Raw genomic sequence first — 22,750 nt, 5'->3', positions numbered from 1 at the left:
AACCCAGAGAGCGACTTCCTTTGCTATAGTTAGACTTTCTGAGACAAGATTTAATCTCTTAAAGTTCTGAGGGCCCGCATCTAGAATGGTCTGCAACCAGATAAGCAGGGAGTATTGTAGGGAAAAAACAAGGAAGACACAGAAGAACCTGTCTCGGGCTCATATATAGGGCTTTGTGCATAAAATGAGTAGAAATGACAGGCTGCAGTGGATAGAGGGGGAAGTCTCAAAGACACAAGTCACGCGCTCCCACATTCTACTTCTTTCTCGAGCTATCATCCATGAGTTTTTCTCTGCTGAGGCTTTCAGCAAATTAGCTGCATTAAGCCACATAATTTCCTTGAGGTTGATTGCCATTGTCATGTTCCATAAGGAAATTTGAGGCTTAAAAGTGTTATTAACTGGTCTGAGGTCCAACACCTAGTATCTGGCTATGCCAAGATTCAACCTATGTAGGATCTTTTCACGTCCAAGGTCTGTATGGTCTTGCCATGATTTGACCTCCCAATTGTAAGGCACTACAGAGAATTTGGACAGGGCTCCAAGAATGATTTCCAAAGCAAATGGAAAGCCAGCCCAAATAAAGAAGTGACAAAACATTCATCTGTAAGAGACCAGATTGAGGGGTGCCTGGCTGGTTTGGTTGGTAGAACAGGCTACTCTTGGCATTCTGAGTTTGAGCCCCATGTTGAGGGTAGAGATTACTTTAAAAAAAAAAAAAAGAAAAAAGATTGAAAGTTGTCAAATAATGGTGTGTTGAGGGAGTGGGGCTGTTTGAGATCTGTAAATAATTGAACAAATGAATTGCCTTCCAATTTAGCTGGAATTGTGTAAAAAAAGTCTTGATTTGGCAGCTAGGGAATGAACTCCAAAATCTCCAAGAATCCCACTCAGCCACAAATGTTTCTAAATAATACAGCTTAATTATAAGAGGCCAAGGACGTGAATCGATGGCATGACATATGATCTAAATTGTGTACTGTAAGAAGTTATCTAAATACATACTGAGAAATCCCCACTGTTTCTCTCCTCTCTCAAAGTGAGTGTATTTCCATGCACATGAGCTAGAAAAACCAACGTTGGCTCTAAGACTCCTGATATACTGTACCTTTTCAATCAGATGTATAATTGTAGTAGGACTATTACTGCTTATGCTCCCACTCTCATGAGAGACTCTAATTTTTGGTTAAATTCTTAAAATCCCTTTCTGGAAAAACAAATGAGATCACATTCCCCATTCTCCTGGTTAACATGTCATTACCACCCACAGATCCTCAAACAATCAGCTAAATTCCATTGTCATTCTGAATTTCTCTTCTTTCTTTTGTGGCGCATTCACAAAACTTATTCAGTCTTCTGCCTTCTCAATGGGAAAAATTTTATAGAAACTACCATAAACGATCCATAATTGTGAATGGCTTTAAAAAGCCATATGGAAGGATGAATAATCTTCCCTTTTGTTTTCATCTTTCCTAAATATCCTTTTGCTTTGTGTTTTGTGATACCTTTTGCACCCAGCCTTGGTCAAAATTGTTGTTGGCCATTTGCCAGTGTGAAATGTCTTACAAAATGAATTGCTTCTTTTGTAAATAAGGAAAAACTTTGAGAAATATTGCTTCGGTTATACTTAGAGCTAGCCGGTAGCATTTTCTGTAGGGGCCAAGGACGGTGGCGAGTTTATTGTCTGTTCAGCATGTATAAATCATGCTCCAAGTAATATTTTGTGCTCACCTTAGTATCTTCTACTGGCTGTAGTTTGGGGCATCCCAGATGTTTTTTCAAGAAAGAATCAACTATTTCCTGTGCCGGGATAGCCTTTCATTTTGGATGACACTTTCAGAGGACACCAGTAGCAGATGATAATTGGGACACATCTTTAACCACCCATTTCTTGGCTGAGGCTTAACAAGGACACCATGATTTTCAAGTGAAGGAGTTCACCCACTTTCACTGGCTTCCTTTTCTTCTTTTTTGCTGTAAGAAGTTAATTTATTCCTCTTAAAATTTAAATGCCAAGCTCTTCTAATATTATTCTGGCAAGGTAACTTCTGACTTACCTACTCTTTTCTTTTCCCAGATCACCCTATGCTTTCTAGGAAAAAAAAAAAAAATCTCTAAATGGCACATCCTAGACAAATACCAGAGTTGTGTGCCCATTCTTAAACCAAAGTGGTTGATAAAGTTATCCAATAATGCATTGCAGGCAATTTGTCTATAGGGCACATTATCATATAAATAATAATGTTTTGTAATTTTCACAAACTTAGATCTGATAGTAGAAGCACACTTAAGTGAAGTTTTTAAAGCTCACATTCAAAAGAGACCTAGTTCTCTCTTCTTGCCCAGTGAAATGCATGTATCTATTCACACTCTGAATCACGATGTAGGATTATTAAAATAACTTTCCGTTCAATACTCTTCTTTCCAAACACAATTATTCTTGAATCATATATCATTAAGATATATAATATAATATTCAAAATTATGAGGGTAGAATGAAAAAAAAAAACTTTACTGAAATGATGGGTCCTATAAGGCAAGATTGGATTGATGGTCAATTAAAAATGTACCTGTATGCTTTCATTCATGATGTGGATTATTTTTCTTCACCTCTGAAAATTAGCTGAAATAAGATAAATTATGCCAAGATTTCTGGGCAGGAAATTGCCACTAGGTGTGAACAAGAGACATCCAATCTCTCCATTCTAATGAAAATGTAATCAGTCATATCTAAACTGAGAAGAAAAGACAAAATATGCCAAAGACTCAAATATTTAGAAAAGCACCATTAAAAAGCACTTCATGTACAACCTATGCTGAGAAGAACCAAATTATTCAATGAATAGATGTGAAAAACATCAAGATTTGTTGACTTTAATTGTCCCCGGAAATCTAAAAGAGAAGAATCTTCATGTCTCTCAAGAATCAAGAGAGAGAGAGAGAGAGAGAGAATGAAAAAATATATATATATATGACATCTGGGCTCTCCTTAGATACACAGTGTATCTAAGAGATATTCGGAATGTATAGGAAATACATTATAAAATAATGCAAATACTTCAAAGCACTGTGAGCCAGACACAGCCAAATACTGAGCAAAAATACAATGATGAGGGGCACCTGGGTGGCTCAGGGGGTTAAAGCCTCTGCCTTCGGCTAAGGTCATGATCCCAGGGTCTGAGATCGAGCCCCGCATGGGGCTCCCTGCTCAGCAGGGAGCCTGCTTCCTCCTCTCTCTCTCTCTCTCTCTCTCTCTTGATGCCTGCCTCTCTGCCTACTTGTGATCTCTATCTGTCAAATAAATAAAATCTTAAAAAAAAATACAATGATGAGAGCCTGTTGGATGAGAGACATGAAGATTCTTCGTCTTTCTACATCACATCTCAAATATGTGAAAGCCAACTTCATCTCGGGAAAGACTTCATTTTCAAAAGCAAGACCCAATATTCTAGCATCTTGGTTTTAAACAGAGACTCTGGACAGCATAGTTTTAGTGGTAATGTTAATGGAGAACAACATTTACCATTGTCACTACAAATAATATACTACTATCTTAAAAAATATTAACCAACTCATAGACTTCACTATCCCTTGTGTGTGTGTGTGTTTTAATACAAGTGTTTTCCTCAAAGAAACTTGGCCAAAAAAACCTCCTTCTTTAGCTGCTGGTGTATTTTGGTCTTCATATGTGGCACTGAATGAATTTCTGTAGTTGTGAACAACTACATTTGATTAAAATCTGTCAGATTTATCTTTTTAGCAGGAGAAAAGAAATATGTGTTTCTCCAGAAAGGAAATCAATGTGTCCTTATGATAGATGCGAGAAGAAAGCTGGGTACTGTCACTTTAAGTGATGAAGCAGAAAGACAGGGTAGCTCCCTCGCTGTCATCATTGGCTGGTGACATAATTGTGGGGCAAAGCCCTATTTAAATTTTATAATCCTGTTTATAGGTTAGACTTCTATGGTCACTGACTTAATAGTTATCATTCCAACTGGTTAAGTTACAAAGTCTTGTGTCTGAAGTGTCCATAGTTTGTTTTGTTTAAATTTGCTTAGCCAACGTCTTTTAGCCAGAGTTCTGCTCTGTTGCTCTGTACCCTGTAAGAAAGAGTGCTTCCTTCCCCCATAAGAAGGCACCAGGTCATAAAGGGCAGATAACTGTAGCAGAGAATCTCCTTTCTCAAGGCAAACAGAAGAAAGAAGCCTCAAAATCATCCCCCAGGCAATGCCTGAGACAAATGAAGCAGAAAGCATCCCCAAAGGGACAAGTGGGAGACTGCTTCGTGACAAAAATACATCCAGAGATTCCCCCCTTTCTCTTGGGACCCACCGCATGCCCTGGGATCCCACAGGTCTCTAGATAAAGTTCTGCTAGATAGAAAAGAAAGCTTCAGCCCTGGCATTATGAAATTATAAAATGCTCCATTCCAAGATGGTACAACCAGCAGACACTTACTCTGTTAAGATAGCTTGAGAAAATTCAGGGTGAGCCAAGATGTCTTCACTACATGAATATCAGTGTCTTTGTGGTTTCAACCAGCAAAACCATTTTAATGAGCCGATAAAGCCATGACAGGATCTGTGATGTTGCATGTCGGCTAAAATTGCTATCTCTCTTATTTCATGAATAGCATCTGTCAGTAAAGTATTTGAAGTGTTCATTTGAGCCCAATTTCAATAATAAGGTGCTATGAATAAGCCCCTCTCTTAACTTTTTTAGAAATGATAGGTTGCTTTTGTTCTGTAATTAAAGGATGTTTCTAGAAGGCATTCCATTGATGTGAGTGTGCATGTGTGCACTTTGTTTGCATATTAACCCAGACTTTATTCAACCATTTAATGACAGTGGATGTAGACCACCTATCCCAGGGTTTGGAACACAGTAGATATCCCTTACAGGTTCTTTTTTTTTTTTTTTTTTATCATTCCTCTCTTCAACTTGCATATCCTAAAAATTAAATAAGTAAGCACAAATAACTAATGCATTTGCCTAAAGCTAAATGACTCTCTTTTTCCCCAGTATCCACCTTCCCTCCCTACCTCACTTCTACAATCTCTAAGCTATTCAAATATCAGAGCTTAAGAATTACACATTAAGAATTCATTGGCCACCATCATATCCATTATAAGTAATTGGAAGCCTTCCCACATTTTATATAAAACTGGAATAGTTCGGGTAGATTCTGATATTCTGGTAATAGATGCTATCAGGTAATGGTGTCATATGCTCAAATACACTAATGCATTTGATTTGCTAATATTCTGTTTACAAGTCTTTATAGAAATTAGTCTTCAAAATCTATAGTCCTTTTTTTAAGATGCTATTTCTATATCTGAGAGAAAGAGAAAAAGCACATGAATTGGAAGAGGCAGGGGAAGGGGGAGCATGGGGAGAGGGAGAAAGAATACAAAACAGACTTTGCTCTGAATGTGGAGCCCTGACCTGTGGCTCCATCCTCCAACTGCGATATTGTGACCATCCAACAAGAGTCCGATGCTTAATCAGCTGAGCCACCCAGGCGCCCCAGTACTGATTTGAGCATCTATCTTCACAAAAATATTTTAGTATCTTTCCTTTTTATGGTCAAATAGATTTTGGATAACAGTGGGATTGATTTTTAAAACTGTAATGACTCTCTCTGCTTGACTTATTTCACTCAGCAGAATATTCACTTATTTGTGGAGCATAACAAAAAGCATGGAGGACATGGGGAGTTAGAGAGAAGGGGGTTGGGGTAAATTGGAAGGGGAGGTGAATCATGAGATACTATGGACTTTGAAAAACTATCTGAGGGGTTTGAAGTGGCAGGGAGGTGGGAGGTTGGGGTACCAGGTGGTGGGTATTATAGAGGGCACGGACTGCATGGAGCACTGGGCGTGGTGAAAAAAAATAATGATACTGTTATGCTGAAAATAAATAAATGAAAAAAAAAAGTAATGAATTCACTTGTAAAACCATCTAGGTCTGGTGCCTTTTTCAGTGATAGATCTTTTACTTTCCAATCTCTTCTCTAATAATTAGTCTATTCATGTTTCTTAAACTAGTTATTTTAAGAGGTTTTTTGTTTTTTTTTTTAACTAGGGAATTTTCCACTGCCTCTACATTTTCAAATTTATTTCTACAGAGTTATACATAACATCTGCCAGTAACTTCTCTCACCTTCATATTTGTTGTTATAGACCTCAATAATGCTGTATCTATCTTGCTTTTCTCTCTCTTCATAAGTCTTGTCTGAGGTGTATCTAGTTCAATAAACTTTCAAAGAAACTAATTTTGATTTTATTTATCCAATTTTGTGTTTGTTTTCTATTCCTTTAGTTTTAGGTTTCATCTTTATTAATTTCTTCCCTCTATATTCCTATTGTATTTTGTTACTTTTGAATTTGAGTTTTCTAAAATTTATTCTCAATCCTCATTGTTTTTAAAAGATTGATTTATCTATTTGAGAAAGAGAGAAAGAGAGATAAAGGGAGCATGTGGTGGGGGGAGGGAGGAGCAGAGGGAGAGAGAGTCTTAAGTAGACTCCACACTGAGTTCATGGCCCGACATGGGGCTTGACCTCAGGACCCTGAGATCACAAGAGACAAAACCAAGAGTGAGAAACTTAACCAATTGTGGTGCTCAGGCACCCCTCAATCCGTTTTTTTTTTTTTTATACAATAAAGATAATTGCAGGATACAAATTTTTACCTAAGTACAAAGTTTGCTTAATGTCTCATGTATTATATACTCATACTATATTGTAACTGCACTTTTGTAGCTGAACATACCTCTATAGTTACCACATATATATATATATATTATAATCTTGTGTGTATGTGTATGCTTATATATACATACATACATATGTGTGTGTATATATATAGAGAGAGAATATCTATATATAGATATTATATCATATCTATATGTAATATATCTATATTATATAGAGAAAAAGATATCCTAATCTTTATGAGATATGCATATATATATATATATATATATATATATATACTTATATATATATAAGTAATTCTTTGTACCCCCACAGAGTACCTAGCACAGATTTTGCCCATGGTTGAATTAAAATGTGCAGGATTTTTAAAAGTCATAGGAAACAAAATACTTGGTAGAGTATTCAACCCAGAGAAGCCATTGCACACCTACCAATTTATCTTCCAAGAGTCAGGTGATGCTGCAAAACAATGCCCAGTGGAGGTGATTCTGATGTATTGGGTGATGAAAAGAGAAGGTGTGGCATCAGATTTAAGCAAGAGATGGGCTCCAATTCCACTTACTGCCAAGTGATTTACCTTCTCAAAACCTCAATTTATTCACATACAAACTAGGTTTTAAAAAGTTCTACTTTTTTAAAGTTCTATCTAATCAGAAGTTTGTTCTGAGGATTAAATAAGATCATCATGAATGTGCCTAGCATATTATAAGAGGTCCATAATGATGAGCTCCCAGCATTAGTGCTATCATCATTACCATTACAGTGGGGTCAGGGTGATGAGGTAGTAAATAATTGAGGGGCAGAAGCAAGATAAGGGGAAGAGGAGCTGGGAAAAGGAAAAGAATAGAGACCTTAGCCCAGTCTTAATTCAGTGGTCTTGGAACCACTAGTTATTTAAGGAGCTTTTAAACCATTTCCCACCACTGGTGACATTTCTACGGGCTGGGTCTATATTTTGTTTCCATTTTGCTAAATAATGTTAAAAGAAACCTCTCAAAAAGTGCCCTTCCAACTCAATTCATCCCAAAGAGGCCCACAGGGATGGAGTGCACCAGAAGAAATGAAATGGCACAACAAGTATGCCACCACCAGCTGGCCACTGAGGGCCAATGATTGGAAAACTCCAGCTTTATGGACCATTCTTGTGGAGAAAGGAAGCACCCCTTTTGTTTTTATTTTCTGAGTGAAATTAAGTCAGGAAAAGGTCAGCTCTCCATTACCACTACCCCAAGTCAGCCAGAGATCTCTTAGAGGCAACACAGGCTCCAGAACCCCATGGCTAGGTTCTAACTCCACTCCTGCCATTGACCAGCTGTGTGGCCTTGGACAAGATGCTTAATATGCCTTCTTGACAAACAATAGTTTTTTTTTGTAGTCGAGTAAATAAACCTCTTGAGATGATTATACAAATTAAGATGTCTTACTATACATATTTTAGAGCAATTTCTTGACAGGGAGAAAAGTTAGAAACAACCCAAATGTTTAATAAACGTGAATTGTTTAAGGGCACATGAGGAAATACAGAAAACGAAATAGTCTTAAGCCACAAAAATGATACTAAATAGGGGCACCTGGGTGGCTCAGTCGGTTAAGCGGCTGCCTTCAGCTCAGGTCATGATCCCAGGGTCCTGGGAGGGAGCCCAGCGTCAGGCTCCCTGTTCAGTGCGAAGCCTACTTCTCCCTCAGCCTGCCATTCCCCCTGCTGTGCTTTCTCACTCTCTGTCAAACAAATAAATAAAATCTTTTAAAAATGATACTAAATGAATAGGTCTGTGTATGTAGAACAGGGTGCAAGTTTATGTACCTGTGAGGATATACAACAATGGGATCACAATGGCTGACTTGTAATGAAGGGGAAAATTCAGATTGGGAATGAATGTTCTTAGTCTTGCTCTATATATTCTAATATTTATCTGTAACAAGTATACATTGCTTTTGTAATATCACAAAACAATAGAAGGAACTAGATTCTGGTGGAAAACACAGTTGTACTTACTTCAACCAGCTCAAATTGTCCCCAGTTAAGCTTTTAATCTGCTCTCTTCAGGCTGTGCATCTGTTTGATAGATGGCTAAGTTGCCCCTGGCCTGTCATACTGTTATTTGCTTTGAACTCTAAACACCTGGGCAACAAAATCTGTATCTGTTTAATATTGTTGTTTTGGTTTGGTTTGGTTTTTTAGTGTTTGAATGTATAGGAAAAAAATACATAAAAATTCATCATATCATCAAGATGAAATCAAGGACAACTAGTCCAATGCATTGAAGGCAAAACCAACCCCATAAGCTTGGTGCAGGAAAAGAAACAGAGATTGACCCATATCACCTTTGTGTTCCCCCTTTCAGTGGCATCCTATAGAGCACGGGACACTAAGTGCACTTAGCCATGTTGAAATAATCACAAATGCAGGTTCCTTAATGGCCTACTGCACTTTCTTCTTGTTATAACAGAATTATACTATACAAACTACTTCTTTGCTTCAGTATATAGTTAACCATATTCACTAACAGTTTTCAAAGCCCTTCTTTGTCTTTTCTTTTTTAAGATTTTATTTATTTATTTGAGAGTGAGAGAGTGAGCAGTGGGGAGGGAGAAGGACAAGCAGACTCTCCATTGAGCAAGGAGTTCGACATGGGGTTCAACCCAGGATCCCAGGATCACGACCGAAGCCAAAGGCAAACACCTAACCGAGTGAGCCACCCAGGCACCCCAAAGGCTTTATTTTTCTTAACCACCAGGAATGACCACTTTATATATTAATGATATGAACACATGTTTGGGAAATAGTAAAGAGCTGAATTCAGGGTTTTTTTTTGAATTTATATTTTCTATTTCTATTTTCTAATTAAAATCAGAAGGATAGCTGTTATTATTATTGTGCCTGCTCATAAAGAAAAATGTGGAGCGCCTGGGTGGCTCAGTCGTTAAGCATCTGCCTTTTGCTCAGGTCATGATCCTACCGTCCTGGGATCGAGGTTCATATGGGGCTCCCTGTTAGGCAGGAAACCTGCTTCTCCGTCTCCTGCTTCCCCTGCTTGTGCTTCCCCTGCTTGTGTTCTCGCTGTGTCTCTCTATCTGCCAAATAAATAAAATCTTTAAAAGAAAAGAAAAGAAAAGAAAAATGTCTCTGAAAAATGAAAATTTTAGTTAAATACCCAGATATTTTATCTTTGTGACATCAAATACAAAAAGAATTGGGCTTGGGGGAATTGTGGGTTTTGTTTTGTTTTTGTTTTTGTTTTTGCTTTATTTTTATTTAGCCAATTGGCATTATGTGGAATGCCACAGTGGAACTGAAAAACTCTCTTGTATTTCAAATTCAGAATAAAATAAGTTAAACTTTTTTCTTATACCTTTCTCAGAAGTTTTTGAAAAATGTGAAGGGCACAGGTTAAAAGTATTAAAAGCCACGTGTTTGTAAATAAGAATTGTAAGAATGGACATAACTGAATATTAATAAGTACTCAAACACTAAAGACATTTAAGAAAAGTTAGCTTGGGAAAGAGAAGAATGGGAATAATTTAACCATTGGTTTCAAATAAGTAACAGGATGGGAGAAAGAAGGGAGGGACCATCTTGTTGCCAACCCCACTTAAAGACAATACTCGTGAGAACTGGCTTTAAACTCTATTATGTCTTAGACCAAGTATAACTCAAGGCTGGGCCCATGATGAATATCTTTTAACACCTTCTACTTAACACATCTCTTATATGCCGACCCCCTGTGATCTTGTAAGCCAGGTAGACAGATCTGTGTTAACACTACCTACCACAGAATGTTCCAGAATGTTCCAAAAGGAGTCACTAATAACCCATGCAAGTATCAAGGAAGAGCAGCTGTGTGGAAAAGAGACATCAACTGCATGAGTTGAGTTTGATGGGTGAAGAGAAAAGGATTCCAGGGAGGGGGATCCACATGTTCAAACGTAGTAAGATCCCCTAATGTGCTCAAAGAATACATTTCTGTGTGACTATGGAGCAGGATCTGTGCCAAAAGGTGGCCCCATAGAATCAAGCCCAGCCCAGCTTTGCAGAAGTCTTCCTCCCACCATGTTAAGAAGGCGCCTGGTTTTCCCTCAGAGGTAATTGTAGTATTTTTATTATAAAGACTTTTTATAAAGAAATGACATAATGGTGTCAGCATTCTAATGTTGAAAATACCATTCTGGTAATAGTATGAAGAATAGATTGGTAAGCATGTAATACAGTGGGCTGTTGCAATATTCCAGCCAAAAAATACACACATACATACACACACACACAAACACACACACAGAACTGAATTAAGGGTGTCAGAGTTAGGGATGATAAAAAGGAAGCAGGGTCAAACAGTTCTAAGTTGTTAGCAGAGACAGAACTTGTTAATGGTTTTGGTGAAGAGAAAAGAGGAGAAGAGCCTGGGATAATCCCAAGTTTTTGCCTTGAGCAACCAAGAAGATGGTGCCCCATTTTCTTGAATCGGGGCATACAGGAGGAGAAACAGATTTTTCCAGCACAAGTAGTTTGGGGAGATAGCACATTTCATTTTCCAGGCATGGCGTTTATGGTATCTATGAGATCTATAAGGAAAATGTTCGTTTACTAGAAAGTAAGATCCATGAATTCAGGGACCTTGTTGGTTTATCTTTATTGGTTGCTTTAGTTCAGCCGATCAGACAGGTGGCTTTCAACATAATCATCGCTTCACACAATACCTGACAGATGACAAATTCTCAGCCAATTCCAGCTGAATGTGTGTTTTTGAATGAATTTGTGGGTCTGGATCTCAGGACAGGCGATTATTCAGCACTCTCTGGTTTCCAGAGAACTCTAGAATCTCCTTGATGTCTACCAAGACCATTTTGTGTCTTGAAATATTGTGATTCTGGTCCACTCCCACAGGAGTGAATTACAGAAATCTTACTAACAGTCCTAGTGGTCCTATTACTCTTTGTGTACAGATATATAGGCAAGGTTGTTGGCTTCCTGACAGTTGAGGAAAAATTACAAAACCAATTTTTGAAGTGGTCAAACTGAGCAGAATGAATGGTAAAGTCATAGCATTGAAGTGAGCCTCTGTTTTTTTTTTTGTTTGTTTTTTTTTTTTTTTTTAAATCAGACATATGGCTTTCAAGTTGCTATTGAAATGGTTAGGAGAGCCAAGCATTAATTGTTGAGATGGCCGTGATCCACATATACACCAAAACTCTAAAGGAGATTGTTACATTAGAATGAGTAGCAGTGAGAAGTGCATAGCTCCAGAAGAAATCTGGAAAAGACTTTAAGAAAGGAAAACCCCTTTAGTAAATGGCTCTGCTACTTGGAGAAGTTGGAACAAATCTTCTTGCCAGAGAAGCTTGAATTACCTGCCTATCCCTTTAAGCATTTTCTCGTACAAATCAAACACAGATGGCCCATTACGTTTATGACCTCCTGTCAATTACTCTAGATGGAGCATGCATTAATTATTGAAATATTTTCATAGTATACAAGTTTTTAGTGGTTACATTGCCTCAGATAATTTCAACTTTCTGATGAGAAGCCGGCATAAAGTATTTTATTTATGAAAATTAATCTCTTGAATGTAGTAAAACCTGAAAATACAGTAGTAGATTTTTTTTTTCCATTTAACAAAGCCAAACTAAAAATCCTGGCCTATATCCTTGGAAGTTGGCGTTATGTTAGCTTTGCCTGCAATACATAAACTCTGCCAAAATCTATTACAATTGTAGTAAATTTTGATTACTGGAGTTGTTTGTTATTTATGTCTAGAAGATAAAGATAATATTGGGAATAGCCCTCTTCCACTCAATGTATAAATTACATCCATAAAATATCTTGTTTTGTAAATAGTAAAATTAAAAAAAAACCCGACTTGGTTGAAGCTTCAAATATTTGCATCTACTTCCCTTCGAGTCAATAAACACTTCAGATGATGTAAAAGTCCACAGAGCATTTAGACCTTTAACTGTGCCACTCGGTTTTTGTCAGGCATGGTAAACAAAACCCTGGGGCCATCTGACTGTTAAAACAGCGATAAGAACGTTCCAGTGAAGGCTCACTCTCTGAGAACGTGAAGACACTTGCAAAGGGAGCTTAGAGAAAGGCTTCTGTATTTTCTGTCACTCTGGAAGGAAGCTATTCATTCAACAAACAAGGAGCACCGACTCTGTGCAGACAACCCCTCTGGGCATTTGGAGTACATTGGGGAACAACAAAAATATTTCTGCTCCTACCAGGAGAGATTCTAACAGAATCAGTTGCCTCCTTTCATCTAACTCTTTGCCCAGAGAAGAAAGCTGAAGCACAGAGAGGTGAGCTAACTTACCTAACATCGCCCATCAAGAAGGCTGTAAAGTCAGAAGAAGAGCCCGGGTCATCAGAGCCCATCTTCTCAGTCCGCCATAATCTCTTGTGCCTTTCCCATTTCCAACTGACCTTTTGCTGGTCCTTGAGGAGTTCATTCTTGCATGTAGTTAACTGGACTCGCTTCAGTAGATGTTTTCAGTGGACTAACCCTAGAAAAAAATTGATTAATTTAAAAAATGCGTTGTCTGTGTTTCTTCTCTCTGAAATCCACGTGAGTGTAGGGTAAGAATGCTACAAATAAGACATCATCACAGGAATGTTGATTCACAGCCCAGGGGGGAACCATGGCCCTAGAGGAAACAAGCAAAGTTCATGCATGATCATTGGCTTCTTTCTCTGGCCAAAGCCAAAGATGGATTGAAAACTGGAACTCTAGCAAGACACACATGGAGGGTGCTAATGGCATTGTGCTTTCACAATGGCTTTGTAGGACACGGAAGAGAGCAATCCCTACATACCATGGTGGCAGCCAAGGCTAAAACTATGGTCCCTAGCTAGAGTCAGGTGAGAGTGATGTTTATCTACTGGACCCCTCTCACAGACATTCACAAAAAACACTATTGATGGGAGAATTCACATAAAAATTAATGACACTGAGTAAATGCTGTTCAATTAATTTGGGGTGTTAATTTTGCCAATCTAAAAAAATAATTTATTTTCCAACCACGAAAAATAAACTCTCCCCAGTTTATTTAGCACATCATACTTTCTAAAACCTTTTTGCTCTTGATGAGACAGAGTCAGAGGGCTGTCTGAGGTCATATCAAATTTGACAGACGACAGCCCAGAAACTAGGCTTCCTGATTTACCACATCGATCTGTGGATACTCGTTCAGGATGCTTCTTATTCGGTCCTCATCAGAGTCGATATGAGAAAGCATCGTCATGGTCATTGGCCAGATGAGAGCCTGAAGCTCAGGAACACAGAAAAAGTCAGTCCCCAGTTCAAGTCAGAGAGAGGTAACTGAGCTTACAAAGTAGTCCATTAAGGGTGCGCTAGTAAGAAGGAGGGCACGTGCAGGAAAAGCAAAGTTATACCAGAAGAGAAGATGAAATGTGCAAGAATAGAAGTATATACAAGGCAAAGAAATTGTACAGAGGTAGAAGGAATTAATTTCATCTAGCACTGAATAAAAGTCCAACCAGTTGCAAATATACCTAATTTGTTGTGATCAAAAGTATAAGATATTGGGACTTGTTATGGCTTTTGTTTCTTTTTTTTTTTTTTTTTAAGATTTTATTTATTTGACAGCAAGAGCACAAGGGAAGGGAAGGGCAATGGGAGAGGAGGGAGAAGTAGACTCGCTGAGCAGGGAACCTGGTGCGGGGCTCAACCCCAGGACTCCGGGATCAAGACCTGAGCCAAAGGCAGATGCTTAACAGACTAAGCCACCCAGGGTCCCCTAAAGCTGTTGTTTCTGATGAGATGGCATAATAGAATTACCTCGGAAGCTTGAAAAAAATGCAATCTGATGCTTAATGAGTCGGCAGCTCTGGACATGCAGTGCAGGAATCTGTTTTTTAACAAGCTATATTTGGAGCCCATGATCTAAAATCATGGAAATGCTTGAAATACTTAGATATCTCATGAATTAGATGCTACGTTTCAACAAAACTTAGGAGAAAATCTTGATTGGCTACTTTGTAATTTTTTATCAGAGGGTGATGGAAATCTAGAAGGTTAGAATGGAAAGGAAGCTGGGGATAGAGGCAGAGCTCACTTGGGTCCTGCATGGGTTCACTAAGAACACTCTCTGACATGCTGGCTTACTTTGTCTTTTCTTTTTATTTTTTTAAATATTTACTTATTTATTTGAGAGAGAGAGAGAGAAAGAGTGCAAATCTAAAATCAAAGTATGATCCGGGGACAAGCAGCCTCTTAAGAATGAAGACTCTTAGACCCCATCCAGGCACAATGAATTGGAAAGCGCCTTTTAACAGGATCCCTAAGTGACTTCCTCTACACTTGACAATTTAAAGAGCACTGGTCGACAGCACCTCTTTCCTACTATGTATTCACCTAATCAAAAAAAAAAAAAAAGTCAGGGGTGTGCCTGGGTAGCTCAGCCGGATAAGCATCCAACTCTCAATTTTGGCTCAGGTCATGATGTCAGGGTCCCAGGATCGAGCGCCTTGTGAGGTTCTACACTCAACGAGGTGTCTGCTTGAGGATTCTCTCTCTCTTCTCCCTCAGTCCCGCCCCCGACTCATGCACTCTTTCTTTCTCTCTCTCAAATAAATAAATAAATATTTAAAAAAATAAAAAGAAAAGACAAAGTAAGCCAGCATGTCAGAGAGTGTTCTTAGTGAACCCATGCAGGACCCAAGTGAGCTCTGCCTCTATCCCCAGCTTCCTTTCCATTCTAACCTTCTAGATTTCCATCACCCTCTGATAAAAAATTACAAAGTAGCCAATCAAGATTTTCTCCTAAGTTTTGTTGAAACGTAGCATCTAATTCATGAGATATCTAAGTATTTCAAGCATTTCCAAAAGTCACCTGTGATATTTTGGGGCAAGTGAATCACCATTTGCGCATACCTCAATTTCCATTAACTCTCCCATTTCCCACAGTTTCTTGATGACAAGTAAAGCACCTTGGCAATCCCATCTGCTAGTTTTCTTTGCCACCCCCCCCAATAAGATAATCAGTCCAGCAAGATCAAGAGACACAGGTGTGTTTATAGTAGCTGGGAAAGCTATAACAATTCTACCCTCCTGCTAAAGCATCAGGTTCCTCTTACAAGTGTTTGTTTAAACCAGTTTCCCTGAGTGGAATTGGTGCAATTTCTCCTTGTTTGTAAGGCCAATGCATCTTCTGCCCTACTTAGGGGGAAGCCCTCCAGCCACCATTCCAGGGTAACAGACGAAGAAATTCTCTTCCTCCAGCCCAATTGTCACCACTCAGCTGGGAGCAATACAGCTCATGCAACACTTAGGTTTTGACAGGCACTCACTATTTTACTATATAATAAAAGAAATTTTAAAGAAATAAAATGAGTTGCAATTCTGCCACCCTGACAAGTTCATGGTCCATATGCATAGAAAGTTAAGTTTACATGTGGTTCACCATTTCCCTTTCCTTATGTCAAAGCTGGTTTTCCATATGGTTATAGAATTCACAGCATTTTCCTGCCCGCATAGCACTTCAATATTGTTATGCTATGCGTATGGCATCAATCTACAACTCTTGGACATGGAGTTGGCTTCCAATTTTTCATTATTAGAAATACCTTTTAACAGCTCATATTAGAGTTTTTAGAGATTCAATCCTAAGAGCTGACAATGATCTTTAAAGAAAAGAAGAAGTTGGTCTGTGGCCAGGACTGCATTGCTAACTTACATTAGGCTCCTCATAAGTGTATACCATTAGTTAAAAGGGGGAGCAGACAAAAATTTTAAAAACTATATAAAATCAATGCTTTCTATCTTAAAAATCTACTGAAAGTACATGCTCTACTAAGAGACCCAAAAGTATCATTTTCATCCATGAATTACTCTACATAATATAGACTAAATATGTTATTCATATAATGGGGTTAGCTTCGTTGCACTTAAAGGTTCTGAGTTACAAACAATTCATGGGTTACATCGTCGGCCATTTCCTGATTAGATGCCTGCACGAGAATAGAGCTGAAGAGAAACCTGCTGTAGCCTAGCGTTTTAATACAGCTGTAATTTGATTACATTCTCACTTTCTGCTTTAGACTGTGGAATTGAAAACCCATTACTCTCCATCACTTAGAAGCTCCTTAACCTTTATTGAGGGTATAGTCCAGCCATTTCACATAGAACTAGCCCAACATCTGACTTCTGTTTTTCCCTTTCTTGTTAGCTGTCCCCCCAAACAATGGCGACGCTGGTTGTGGTAGAGCATGAGGAAGATAGCAGAAGCCACATTAAGTACACAATTTTGAGAATAAGGTCTCCTCTGGAGTTCAGGGAAGGGGGATCTAGGACATGAGAAGAACAGAGAGGCAGCAAGATTTCAGGAATCATGACCGTTTTTGTTTTGCTAAGTAAAAGGTATATAAAGGAGGAGAAAATATGTTTTAAAAGACTGGTCTGGAGACAAATCCATGAAGGACTTTGAATGGTAGGACAAAGAATCTGAATAATAAGAAAATACTGCAGTAAGAACTAATCCAAACTAGGTTTTTATTTCATAGATTGAGTCAGTGAAATGGGTTGAAGACAGGAGGGTATGCTGGGGTAAATATGGAGCTTCCACATTGTTTCAAAAGTTGGTAGGGAGGGAAGGGTCTGAAGAGGCAGCAACGGGGAACGGAGAGTGGGACATGGGTAGAAGTTTCTACAGAGGGGAACAAAAATTCACTGAGTGAAGGAGACAAGGAAAGTTGTTCTTAGCAAGTTGTTCCATAACAATGTCCTTCCCAGGCCCTAAGCCCTAAGCAAACACCAGCTGTCACAAGGCTATCTTCTCAAATGTAAGAATCTATAGGTCTTTGGTATGAAACTGTCTGAAACAATTATTCGAATCTCAATGTTATGACCAAAATGGAAATATGTAATTGACTCTTTGCACACATTTGTAAAGGATGAACAGTAGGTTTGTTTTGGTGTGGTTTTTTGACCACTGCCACACAATCTCTGATTAGCTGGACACCTCAATGGGCCAAGCAGCCCAACTTCTAGACATTTGACCAGTGAGGAGGCTGGCTGGCCCAGCTCACCCTGGAACAAAGAAAAGTCAATGAGAAGGCACTTTGGATGTTCTCCATCTTCTTGGAGAAGCAAAGGCAAAGTTTCTAACCAAGAATAAGAGTGACTGAGTGACATATAGGTAGGAGTAGAATTGAGAAAAGTTGTATCAGAGATTCTAACAGAACTTTCATTTAAAAATTAAACTGACTAGGGGTGCTGGGTGGCTCAGTTGCCTTTGGCTCAGGTCACGATCCCAGGGTCCCAGGATCAAGTCCCGCATCAGGCTCCCTGCTCAGTAGGAAGTATGCTCCTCCTTCTCCCACTCCCCCCTTGTATTCCCTCTCTTGCTGTGTCTCTTTCCATCAAATAAATAAATAAACATTTTTTAAACTTAAATCGGCTAGATAATTTGGCAGTAACCATCAGAAGATGAAATGTGCACACCAAGCAATTTCACTTTAAGTACCCATGCTAGATACTCTTGCATAGGAGTATGATGAGCATGACACATATGGGTATATGAAAGAAATACTCATAGAGTATATAAGGAATTATGTCCAGGGATAGTCAGTGCAGCATTGTGTCTGAGCAAAAAGGTAGTAGGAATCTGTGCACATTGTGTGGGAATGACTTGATGAGCATTGGTATGGCCATACCATGGGAAATTCTTGAATTCTTAGAAAGAATGATGTATATCTGTTTCTACTAGCAAGGGAAGATCTCCAAGATGCTGATTGGTGAAACTATCAAGCACACAATGATATGTTGCTGAATATGACATGTGTTTTAGTGGTTCTTTGGATAGAAAGAAAAAAAAAGAAAGAAAAGTTCGCTGACATAGATCATGTCAAGGAAATTGGAGAAAGCAACTGAGGTTGGAGATAGTGGCAGAGAGGAGGTTAGCCTTTGGTTCTAAACTCACAAGACAGTAAGTGTATGGTAATTGTTTTGAGTTTCAAAATTTCTGTGAAAATTGTAAATACCTTGGCCCAAAGGAATCTTTTCTTTTTTTCCCCCACCAAATATCTGTTCTCATACCAAAGACCTCTTTCCTCTAAAATGATTCTTATTTTTCTTTTTCCTTTTTAAAGTCAGTGAGGCACTGGGTTAATCCAGAAGTTAATGGCTGACTAGCAATGGAGAGATAGATAGACAGATAGGCGGATAGATAGATGGACAGAGACAGACATGGAAACCTCCATTGGCCAATCTCCCTCAGAGTTACCAATTGCATACAGGGTCACCAAAGCAACTCTGTTCCATGCAGTTTTGTGGTCCCCACAGCTAAAAAGACAGGGAAAAATAAAGATCAAATGACATGCCATTGACCTGCCACCTCAGGGAGATCACTGTGTATGTCATATTTTAAAAAGAACGTAAAACGCCTTATCTTCCCGAAATGAGATCCACAAACGGAGCTGACTTGAAATCAGAACTCAATAATCTCGATTGGAATTTATTCACTGGAATATTTTTCTAGGTTCAGAAATAAGTGGAAGCAAATTATTTTCTAAATGAGAAACTATGTCTACAGTACCTTTATATGAGTTCCAATCTTAGAGGACAAGGTAAAGCTAATGCAACTTTAATATAGTTTAGCAGATAGTGATTACTGCAAAATCGTCTTGTGCTCCCTCAGGATTTTTTTTCACTTAAGAACTTGATGGTGTTTGGGGGAAAGTGTTATAAGAGGGATTCTAGCCCGCAACAGAAAAGAAAATATTAACCCACTATGTCGCCAACCGCTGGACTAATCTTTCAAGCAATTCAAAGACAGAATCACAACACGAGCCCCAAAAGGCAGTTTAAATATTCTGGAAAAATGCTAAATAGTCTTCACTTGCAAAAGACCACTTTGGTGGGTTTTCAGTTATTTGGGGCATGTTGCTTAGACTCCCTGATGCACAAGTCAGCCTTAATGTTAGTCGTTTTCTTTTTTCATGTGTTGGAAAGCAAGAACCGCAGAATATTTCTCTGAGCCTAAAGCAAGACATGGTCTGCCACGCTGAGCACGTGAGAGGCACACCAGGAAAGAGGGTTTAATGAGTAACTTTGCAGGAAAAGACCCTGAAAACTTCTTCTAAACATTGTACCCATACTTTCTGTCTGAAATACACTCGGACAGAATCTGATTCACAGCCTCTAGAAGGCTCAGAGATGCTGGCAGCAGTAGTAGGGAGACTTCAGAAGTCCCTGATTATTTCAAGTGCATCAAAAGGTTTATGAGTACTCTCCACTCCTTCCCATCCCTGTCCCCCCATTCTGCCCCCCCCATCGTAGCCCCCCCATGTCCCCCATTCCCCCAGTCAGTGTCTGGAGATACCGCGTTGACTGGAGTTCTCCCGGAGAGAAAGATTGATAAAGCAAAGCAATTGGAGTTATTTCCTATGCATGAAATTGATTAAATGCTTCACTAAATGGCTTATAAATTTGCTTCTCATATTTCTGTCACCGCTGAAAAGATTACAGAAACTCTGCATATAACCATGTTGTATACAATACCAAATTACAAAAGGTTGTAAAAACTAATGTTTTGTTTAAAGTTTTGAGCAGGACCATATGCCTCCAGTGACCTTGAGTAAGCTATTTTAATTCAAACCATTTCAAAGAATAGAAAGGGGAGAAATATTCAACTCCATAACAACACAGACGAGTCGGTAGGTAAACCTCCGTTAACTCTGCTGAACCGGGCGTGGAGCGAACACCCTCCCGCAAACGTCTTGTGTCTCCAAAGCTGGGAAGCACAAGGTGGGTCAACAGGGATATATTTACAAAGGAGAGGAAAATAGGGTTTTAAGACCTCCCAGAGCCAACTTGGCGCTAGTAGGTTTCATTCAGAGACATACGCAAATGAGTTCTGAGTCTTGTATGGACTTGCAGGACCACAGAGAAGACAGGACAAATATTAGCAAGTGGGGGGGGCAGTTAGGGGTGTTCTATGTTTAGCGTTTTTGTGTGTCTATTTTTTCATCATCAGGCATCTTTCAAATGCTACCTCAGTTCTCTTTTTCTTCTATGTGAGAACGCCCTCCAACTCTTGAGGAACAATGGAGGGGGTCTGGGGGTGGGGGCGGGATTTTAGCAAAGAAGCAATTTATAGGCGATCACGTGACCTACAGATGTTCCTTGGAAAACGACTCCCGTTTCTTAACATGGCCTTAAAAGTACCTTCCCTTCTGCAGGGAAAATGATATTCTTTCATAACATTTATAAGACATTATGTCCCCAGCAAGTATTAACATTTGGCATTAACTCATAGCTTGGGCCAGAACTTCAAGAGAAGAAGTTGTAAAACTTCTTCAACTTCAACCCAGGATGGGCTTCGGGACCGACTGGCCTGACCTCTGCGGTCCATGTCCGCAACCTTGGCTCACCTTCAGGAAGAGCCAGTGTGGGAACTAAGGGGGCTCCACCACCACAGCCTTCTGGTACGCAGTGAGCCCCAAATTATCAGGGCGGTGCTGTCAATGGGGAGCAGAAGGACTTTAAGGACTTTCCAGTATCAGGCTAGGGACACATCTGCTTTTGCATGAAGTTTCTGGGTACATGTAAGAAGTGGTGATGGAATTATCTCTCTGGGAAAACACAGTGTAATCTAACTGGTAAAATCCAGATTTTTTTTTTCCTCTGTCTCTCTTTTGGGGTGTGTGTGTGTGTGTGTGTGTGTGTGTGTGTGTGTGTGTTTTAATGAGTACCTGTTCTGGGAGATATGCCAAAAATTCAGGGATGATTTAACCTGGCCATCACTAGCTGGACAACTTATTTAACTCTTTGGTGATGGTTACATGAACCTTCTTGTTGGCTTCAAGCCACCACATAATTAACGTTGATGCCAGACACAGAGGGTTTAATAAATTATAACTAAGAAAGACGGCTATTATTCTACAACATAGAGAATAACTACCTTCTGCCCACAGGTGTTTGCCATCTTAAAACATACAAACCCATGGTTCCTAAAGCTTAGCCCTTGAAACACTCACTCTATGAGATAATCCTTCCTCAAAGGGCTTTGTTGATCAAACCCATTGGGCAAAACTCTCCTGGGGAATTACCAGTGTATGGTAACATGGTAGGGGGCTCTGCTGAAAACGAGCCTCACTCCATTTAACCTGGGGTTTCTCACTTGACCTAAACTCCTTTTAGTATTAATGCTTAGAAACTTGGCATTGTTCTCGGAAACATACTCAGGGAAATATACTTAAACCTACTGCATGTCTGACAGAATAGCCCACCTCTTTTGAGAGTTTAGCAAGCTCTGGCAGTTACTTCAGTGAAACTCTGAGTCAAAATATGAGACATCCGTAAGTTCCCTACAAGGAAGCTTTGCCATTTCTCTTGCTATGCCAACATTGGGTGATGCAAAATTTCCTTTCCTACCTGGGCCACTTGCATGTTTAGGGGCAGTGGCTTTTTTTTTTTTAAGTAGATCTCTCCAATCAACACAAGAGCCTGTGGGCATTGAATGCCAAACAAATATTAGTTACATTTATAAATGTACACTCCACATACCTTGATTTTTTTTTTTCTTAAGATGATTTTTTCCACCTCTGAAGATTTTTTTTTAAGATTTTATTTATTTGACACAGATAGAGAGAGAGACAGTGAGAGAGGGAACACAAGCAGGAGGAGTGGGAGAAGGAGAAGCAGGTTTCCCACTGAGCAGAGAGCCCCATGCAGGGCTTGATCCCAGAACCCTGGGATCATGACCTGAGCTGAAGGCAGATGCTTAACAACTGAGCCACCCAGGCACTCCCCCACCCACAACCTGCCTGTGAAGATTTTTAACAAAATGACTTCCCTCTTCTATTTTAAACAATAGACGAAAGCCATGTTTATTCCTCCTTTCCTATAATCAAAGTCACTCATGCATCAAGATCATTCAAGAAAACCTGGCAGAGCGCGAGGAGAGTGGCACAATTCTGGAGCTAAGCTTGGGTTTACCCTCATTGAATTTTTTAAGTAAATCATGTATTTGCATACTTCTTGTCTCTTAGCTAGTCTGAGTAACAAATCACTCACT

At 39.2% G+C, this 22,750-nt stretch overlaps 1 protein-coding gene and 1 long non-coding RNA gene across 4 annotated transcripts in view; one reads left to right on the top strand and one right to left on the bottom strand.

Annotated features, from left to right (window-relative positions):
• Nucleotides 1-22,750, bottom strand: part of LOC309867182 (uncharacterized protein) — a 101,137-nt gene that overhangs the window by 15,325 nt on the left and 63,062 nt on the right. For both annotated transcript variants that reach the window (XR_014313021.1, XR_014313022.1), the window contains one exon: nt 13,027-13,216. The gene's annotated coding sequence lies outside the window, so the exon portion shown is untranslated. The remainder of the gene's footprint in view (nt 1-13,026; nt 13,217-22,750) is intronic.
• LOC309867184 overlaps nt 1-22,750 on the top strand; it is a 283,984-nt gene that overhangs the window by 225,129 nt on the left and 36,105 nt on the right. The window lies entirely within an intron of this gene.

Source organism: Mustela nivalis (assembly GCF_964662115.1).
Source record: "Mustela nivalis genome assembly, chromosome: 6".
Lineage (NCBI taxonomy): Eukaryota > Metazoa > Chordata > Mammalia > Carnivora > Mustelidae > Mustela > Mustela nivalis.
This window is presented reverse-complemented; position numbering and strand designations above follow the sequence as displayed.